This window comes from Lycium barbarum, chromosome 9, assembly GCF_019175385.1.
Source record: "Lycium barbarum isolate Lr01 chromosome 9, ASM1917538v2, whole genome shotgun sequence".
Taxonomy (NCBI): Eukaryota; Viridiplantae; Streptophyta; class Magnoliopsida; order Solanales; family Solanaceae; genus Lycium; species Lycium barbarum.
In genome coordinates this window covers 98,251,621-98,258,416 of record NC_083345.1, presented here as the reverse complement: position 1 = coordinate 98,258,416, position 6,796 = coordinate 98,251,621, and positions in this window count along the sequence as shown.

Sequence of the window (6,796 nt, the reverse complement as noted above, 5' to 3'; positions counted from 1 at the left end):
TGGTGACCGGAGACCCACACATTTCATCTTCGTACTGGTAAGGCCACTATCAAGCTTGAGGATATGGAGGTCATCTATGGTCTACAGGTAGATGGACGCCCATTATATATTGAGGAGCCTCAGCAGCTCAAATGGTATCGACAGGAGTTGACTAGGCTCACTGATTTCGTGCCGGAGGAGCGTGATTTCTGGGGACAGATTCGGATGTCGCTGGTTGCCCTTTGTACTCACTTGCGCCTCATAGACATCAAGCATCCTATTACAGAGGACACACCTCAGGTGGAGGTCGATCGTCATGCCCGTCTATACTTACTCATCATATTCGGGGGCATCTTGTTCCCGAACACATCGGGTTCCCATGTGAGCTTACGGTATTTGCTATATATTGAGGATCTGGGTGAGTTGAGATGTTATAGTTGGGGAGCTGCTGTTCTGGCCTACCTGTATCGATCCCATGCGGATGTCGGCGGATTTCACGCGCTCCTCCAGGTAATATATTTAAGTATGTGTAATTTTATTCTAAATATAGCTTTTTGAAACGACGACTAATAAAACATTTTTTTTAATAACCCTTTAAGATATGGGTGTCGTCTAGGATGAGGCCTTTTCAGCCCATAGCTGTGCACTCTCAGCCTGACTTCATTGCTGAGGGCATGCCCTACGCGAGGAGATGGACGGGACGCGTAATCCGAGATGTGCATACGCATCACAGACTTCTTCCGTTCAGGGATCAGCTAGATCTTATGACGGCTGACATGGCAGGTTATTATTATTATTTTTTTTACTATTTTTGTCTTGTATTGTTTACTAATTCATTTTTTTTTACAGTTTTTTATATAGAGGCCATATGATCAGATTTTATATCAGTTGCCGGTGTTTTGTAGGGCTGGTGAGCACATGGTGAGGTCGCGGTGTCCGTTGATACACATGGATATCGTTGAGGATCATGCGCCCCACCGCGTCTTACGACAGTTCGGGCATGTACATAATATATCTGCGCCAGTTGTTTGGGAGCACGACCACTATACGTGGGATGAGCGTGCGGTCGTCGATGCTGCATTTCGGGCCTTTATGCAGGAGCGGCTCCATCGTTGGGATCATTGGATGGGGTCGCTAGCGGTGGTCAGACATACCACTCTGATCCTCGAGTATAGGGAGTGGTACCGGCAGATCACATGCAGCTTGCTTGACAACCCCGGGACGCGTCACGCAGAGGACAGAGGATATGTAGCACTCGCGGGACAGTATGAGGCATTGGTAAGTTTACCCCACTTAAACTTAATTAATCGTCTTATATATTACGTTACAAATTTATTCAATCATTAATATTTGCAAATAAATGCAGCTGGAGGGGCGACCGTACGTTAAACTACCAAAGATCGGACTGTACAGACGATGCGCTGGGAGAGCATGGGCCATATGCATTCACCCGAGACAGTAGGATACGTAACCCGGATGGTTCAGCTAGCCGATAGTGGTATGCAAAAATCACAAGAGTTCGGACGTATCCATGAGCATGTTCCAGATATCCCGTATCAGGCCCCTCTAGCACTTGGTCGTGGTCGTACTCGTGGAGGCAGTGGTGATAAAGGTGGGGGTGTCAGAGGTGGTGCTAGAGGTGGTAGGGACAGAGGGGGTGGGGCTACGGGGCTGGTGGCCGAGGGGGTAGGGACAGAGGGGGTGGGGCTAGAGGAGCTGGAGGCCGAGGGGATGGTGGCCGAGGTGGTGGCAGTGGAGGCCTCCGTCTAGTAGATGAGCCTGACGATCATGCTACCGTTCCCGCTTCAGCCTAGCAGCATCCGTTGACTTCAGAGAGCCCGTCGACTTCTTACCGACCGTCGACACCTCTATATACGCCGGCAGAGCTATTTTCAGAGCACATAGAGTGGCCATCATTAGAGGCATACCATGCGCAACCACCAGTTCGTCATCCACAGGGTGAACAGCCAGTTCGTGATATATAGGGTGGCAGGCAGCTAGAGTACGACTACACATTCCTGGACTTCGACAGCTGGAGCCAAAATGTAAGTGTTTGAAATAATTATTTTAAAAAATTAAAATACTTATACTAATTATTATATAATTTTCCATTTCTTAGGATCCAGATCTGGCACCATCTACATCTTCGGCTCCGGGGCTCGATCGGGAGACCGTTGAGGAGCTAGCTCAAAAGCCCTCTCATCATCTATCTCAGGAGCCCGTCGACACACATGTTTGATTTTTTACAAAAATAATGTATTAATTAAATCTAAATTATAATTATGTTCATACTTTTTAATTGTTTATATGTTATTTCAGGTTCATTCTTCTGCGCCTGTGGACCTGTCTCCTGTTGAGACCTCAGAGGAGCCAGCTCAGGAGCCCTCTCATCATCCATCTCAGGAGCCCGTCGACACACAGGTTTGATTTTTTACAAAAAGATAATGTATTAATTAAATCTAAATTATAATTAAATTCATCCTTTTTAATTATTTATATGTTATTTTAGGTTTAGTTTAGAATAAATCTAAGCTAAATTGTTTATAAGTTATTTCAGTTCATTCTTCTGCGCCTGTGGACCCGTCTCCTGCTGAGATTGACCCATCTCCTGATGCTGATGAGGTTTTGACCATACAAAACCCACCCGTTCCCTATATGAAGCATATTATTGTCAAGGGCGCAAGGAAGGGAAGGAAGGATGATCATGACATAGATCATCCTATTATTAAGAGGAAGAAGAGGGATGGACATGATGGTAAAGGTGGTGGGGGATCGCCTTAGGCCTAGGGTTACTGTAAAGGCTCCCACATGTGGGACCTAAGGAAGAAGGGGGATGGAGATTGTGTATATGTAAATAAATTTTACATTTTATGTTAATATTATATTTTTACTGGTATTATTTTCTTAATGATAATTAGTTATCTTAGTCTTTATTATCGTTTATTAATAATTTGTGCGACGTCCTAAATTAATTATGAAAAAAATCTCGGCATATTCGAAATAAAGTAATGCCTTGACTAAATAATAAAAAGCTTAAATCAAAACCTTATAAAATAAAACACTTAAACCAAAAGAAAACAAGTTGTCAAACAAACAAAACTTACTTCGGGCACTTTACAACCCCTAAAACGACGATCCAAACGTTTAGATATACTTGATGTATTGAGCCTACATTATTATTCGCAGCAAAAGATATCGGGTTCTATATAAAATATTGATATTCTGGCGTTTTGAAACATGACTAATCTTTGGTCAAAGTATGAAAAAAAACGTGAAATTTCAAAACTTTGAAATTACACAAAGTGTTGTGAAAATGGAAATAACCCCTATTGCGTACAAAATTAGTGCGCGATAGGACTTAACGGTGGCTGTTATGGTTAAGTCCTATTGCGCACTAATTTAGTGCGCAAAAAGGTACTTTTGTAACTTTTTTTTTATGGATTATTTTGGTCCAAAAGCAAAAAACCTGGGTCATTTAAGTTGCGGTCTCCTTTACTAGTATTAGACTGGCCAAGTGTAAATGAAGCAATTGGTGTTCCAAAAAAAAAAAAAAAAACAGCAATTGGTGTTCCCTTCAAATGGGCTGGTCTTTAATTTTTGTCCCCCAAAATAGAATTTATGTTTAGCAAAGCATAAATTTTTTAAGAGTGCGAGGCGTAATTTGTGAGATATCATGACGCAAAAATATAATTTTATGCCCCGAGAAAAAGTTATTTGCATTGAAGGGCAAACATTAAAGACCGGCACAATACAGGGAAAAAAGTCAAACCGAATCAAACCAACCCGACATTACATGTATAAAATTTCAAAAATATTTCTTAAACTTTTTCATAATTTTTTGTCTTTTAGCATATTATTTCAAGCTTGAAATTAAAATTTTGAATGGTATAATAAGTTTTATAGCCCATAGATATTAGTAACTCAAATAAAAACCAACAAAAATCAAATCAATACTAATGCTAACAAAAAAAAATCAATTCTAACATAGGAATGACAATAATGTTGTATATCTATTCTTTAGTTTTATATTGGCTTAGACAGTGAAAATAAATAACTTAATTTTATTTTTGGTTTAATATTTAGTCATGTAATTAATATTTATTAGCCGTACTTATTTTAGCATGACTTAGTACTTTTAGATTATGATCATTTTTTATATGCCTTATAAATTAGCCGTATTTATTATAGCATGACTTAGTACTTTTAGATTATGATCATTTTATTTTATACGATTTCATTACTTTTTTTTGTTGAATATTTTAATAGAATGACATCTCTCATCTCACATTTTGTGTTATTTTCTTAAAAATATGTTACGGTAATTAGATAGTCGTATGTTATTTGGACTAAAGAAATATTTGAAGTACAAGTTATATTTTGTATGAAGACTTTACCGGAAAATAACCCGAAAAAACCGAGAATACCCGAGGTTGAAAAACCCAACTGTTGTTGGTTTGGTTTGATTTATAGATTTAAAAACCCGATCCAGTTGGTTTAGTTTGGTATTTGAAAAGCCTGAACTAACCCGGTCCATGTACACCCCTAGGGTGAACATATCAATTGTACGTGTGATTAACTGGATCCAATGCATATGTTTTTTGTTGGGTTCGAAATAACGGGTCATCATGCGGAAGCTAACAATTGCAATCCTTCAACGTCGATAAATCAGATAACAAAAAGAACTATATTAAAATAAGCGTAATATTCTTATATGATTTGGTCAATTGACCTACATATGAGAAGACTAATAGGAAAGCATAAAAACTATAGGGAGAATAATTTCCCCCTAAGCAAAACTCTCTAAAGGACTACATTGTAGATGCTATTGTGTTGTTTATGAAAAAAAAAGATCTCGTATTCCTAGAAGTCCGAAAATTCTCCTCCAAGAAAAGGATAGATATGGTAGAATCCTTTTCCACAAAGAAAACATTTTCCACAAAGAAAACCTTTTTAAAGCAAAACACTATTATGGTAGAATCCAAATAAGGTAGAAAATTCAAGGTAAACCCTAACAAATCTCCCATTGACCTGACTTTTCTGGAAAAATAACCTTGATTCTTCTACATATAATCTTCATCACGGATGCTTGTCATGGTTAAAAATAAGGTTAAGAATATTATGGATTAAAAATTGGTTTAAATTTTTTCTTGCTTTATTTTAAAGATGCAGCAGCAAGGATATTGAAAATATGGTTGAAAATTCATTTCCACATGTAGTAGTCGGACAAAATCTTCATTATCCTGAAAATGTTTGTAGCTTAATTTGAACCCACCTTAAACCTGTCTTGAATCTCCCCGAAACATTGGCTCTGATATCACTTGTTGGATTCGAAATAAAAGGGCATCATACAGAAGCTAACAATTGCAAACCTTAAATGACAATAAATCAGACAACACAAAGAACTATACTATGATAAGCGTAATATTCTTGTATGGTTTGGTTAATTGACCTACATATGAGAAGACTAATAATAAAGCATATAAAATATTGGGAAAATAATCTCCCCCAAAACAAATCTCTCTAAAGGATTACATTGTGGATGCTATTGTGTTGTTTATGAAAAGAAAGGATCTCCTAATTATAGAAGTCTAAATTTTCTCCTCCAAGAAAAGGATAGATATGATAGAATCATTTTCCACAGAGAAAACCTTTTTGAAATAAAACACAATTATGGTAGAATGCAAATTGGGTAGAAAATTCAAGGCAAACCCTAACATTTTCATAATGTATGTACACAACATTGGCCAACTCTATGGGACAACTTCGACGAACCAGTTTCAATTTTCCCAACGAAGCAACTGAAACGCTGACAAATCGATGACGACGAATGGGTAAGGTTGAGGTGGGCTGTGATGGCTCAATTTTCGTAGAAACCTTCAAAGGTGGAAATCTCCTGTTACACCTTCCGTTTTGTTGCAAGGAGATTTTGGCTTATTAGCGGTATGTACCTTCGGTTCGGTAATCCACACCAGAGTTTTGGACATGAGATATTTTACCTTGTATGTGTAGAGGAGTATAAGCATGCATTCTTGACATTTTGAGGCGATTAGAAGTGAAACGAATCGAATCGGAGCAAAATGGAGCAGTTCAGAAAAACTGCTGAAACCAGTCAGCGTCGACGACCCAAAGGACGACCGTCGACGAGCCGTCGTCTGGCACCATGACAGGGTTCTGCAACCAGGCATCTCAGGCGGCGGTTCGACGAGGCATGTCGATGGACCGTCAACCCTGCTCGTCGACCCGCGGATCTGGAAGTTTCCAGCCCTGATTATAAATATAAGATCCCACGTTTTTATTTCATTATTCTCCCACAAACAGATCCTATATCTCTCTAGAACTCTCCAAAACCCTTCCTCTATTTCTACAACAAATCTATACCAAAAGCCAAGATCAAAAGTAAAGATTAAGAGATTCATGTGCTAGGAAGCCTACTAGGGTTTGTGAAGAGTAAGAATTTCTTTGGCATTCAAGTGGGGGAATTTTATTCTAAGGGAGTAGATTGGCTCAAGGCTTGTTCCCAAGTGATTATGGTGAGTTTTATGTTATTTCATGTTGAGGGGTTGAAAGACTTGGATTATGGAAGGAAGTAGAATATGAGCTTAAATATAGAAATAATGGTATGTTGGGTAGTAAGTTAATGTGAATCATGATTCTTGTGAATCATGATTCTTAGTATGAGATAAGTATAATCTTGTTATAGATGATGTTAATAACATTGAGGAAATATTATGTGAGGAATAAATATGATGTGGTATTATAATTACGGTTATGGATACCCTTGAAGGGGGATTTGTGAGAATTGAATAATGATTAGCTT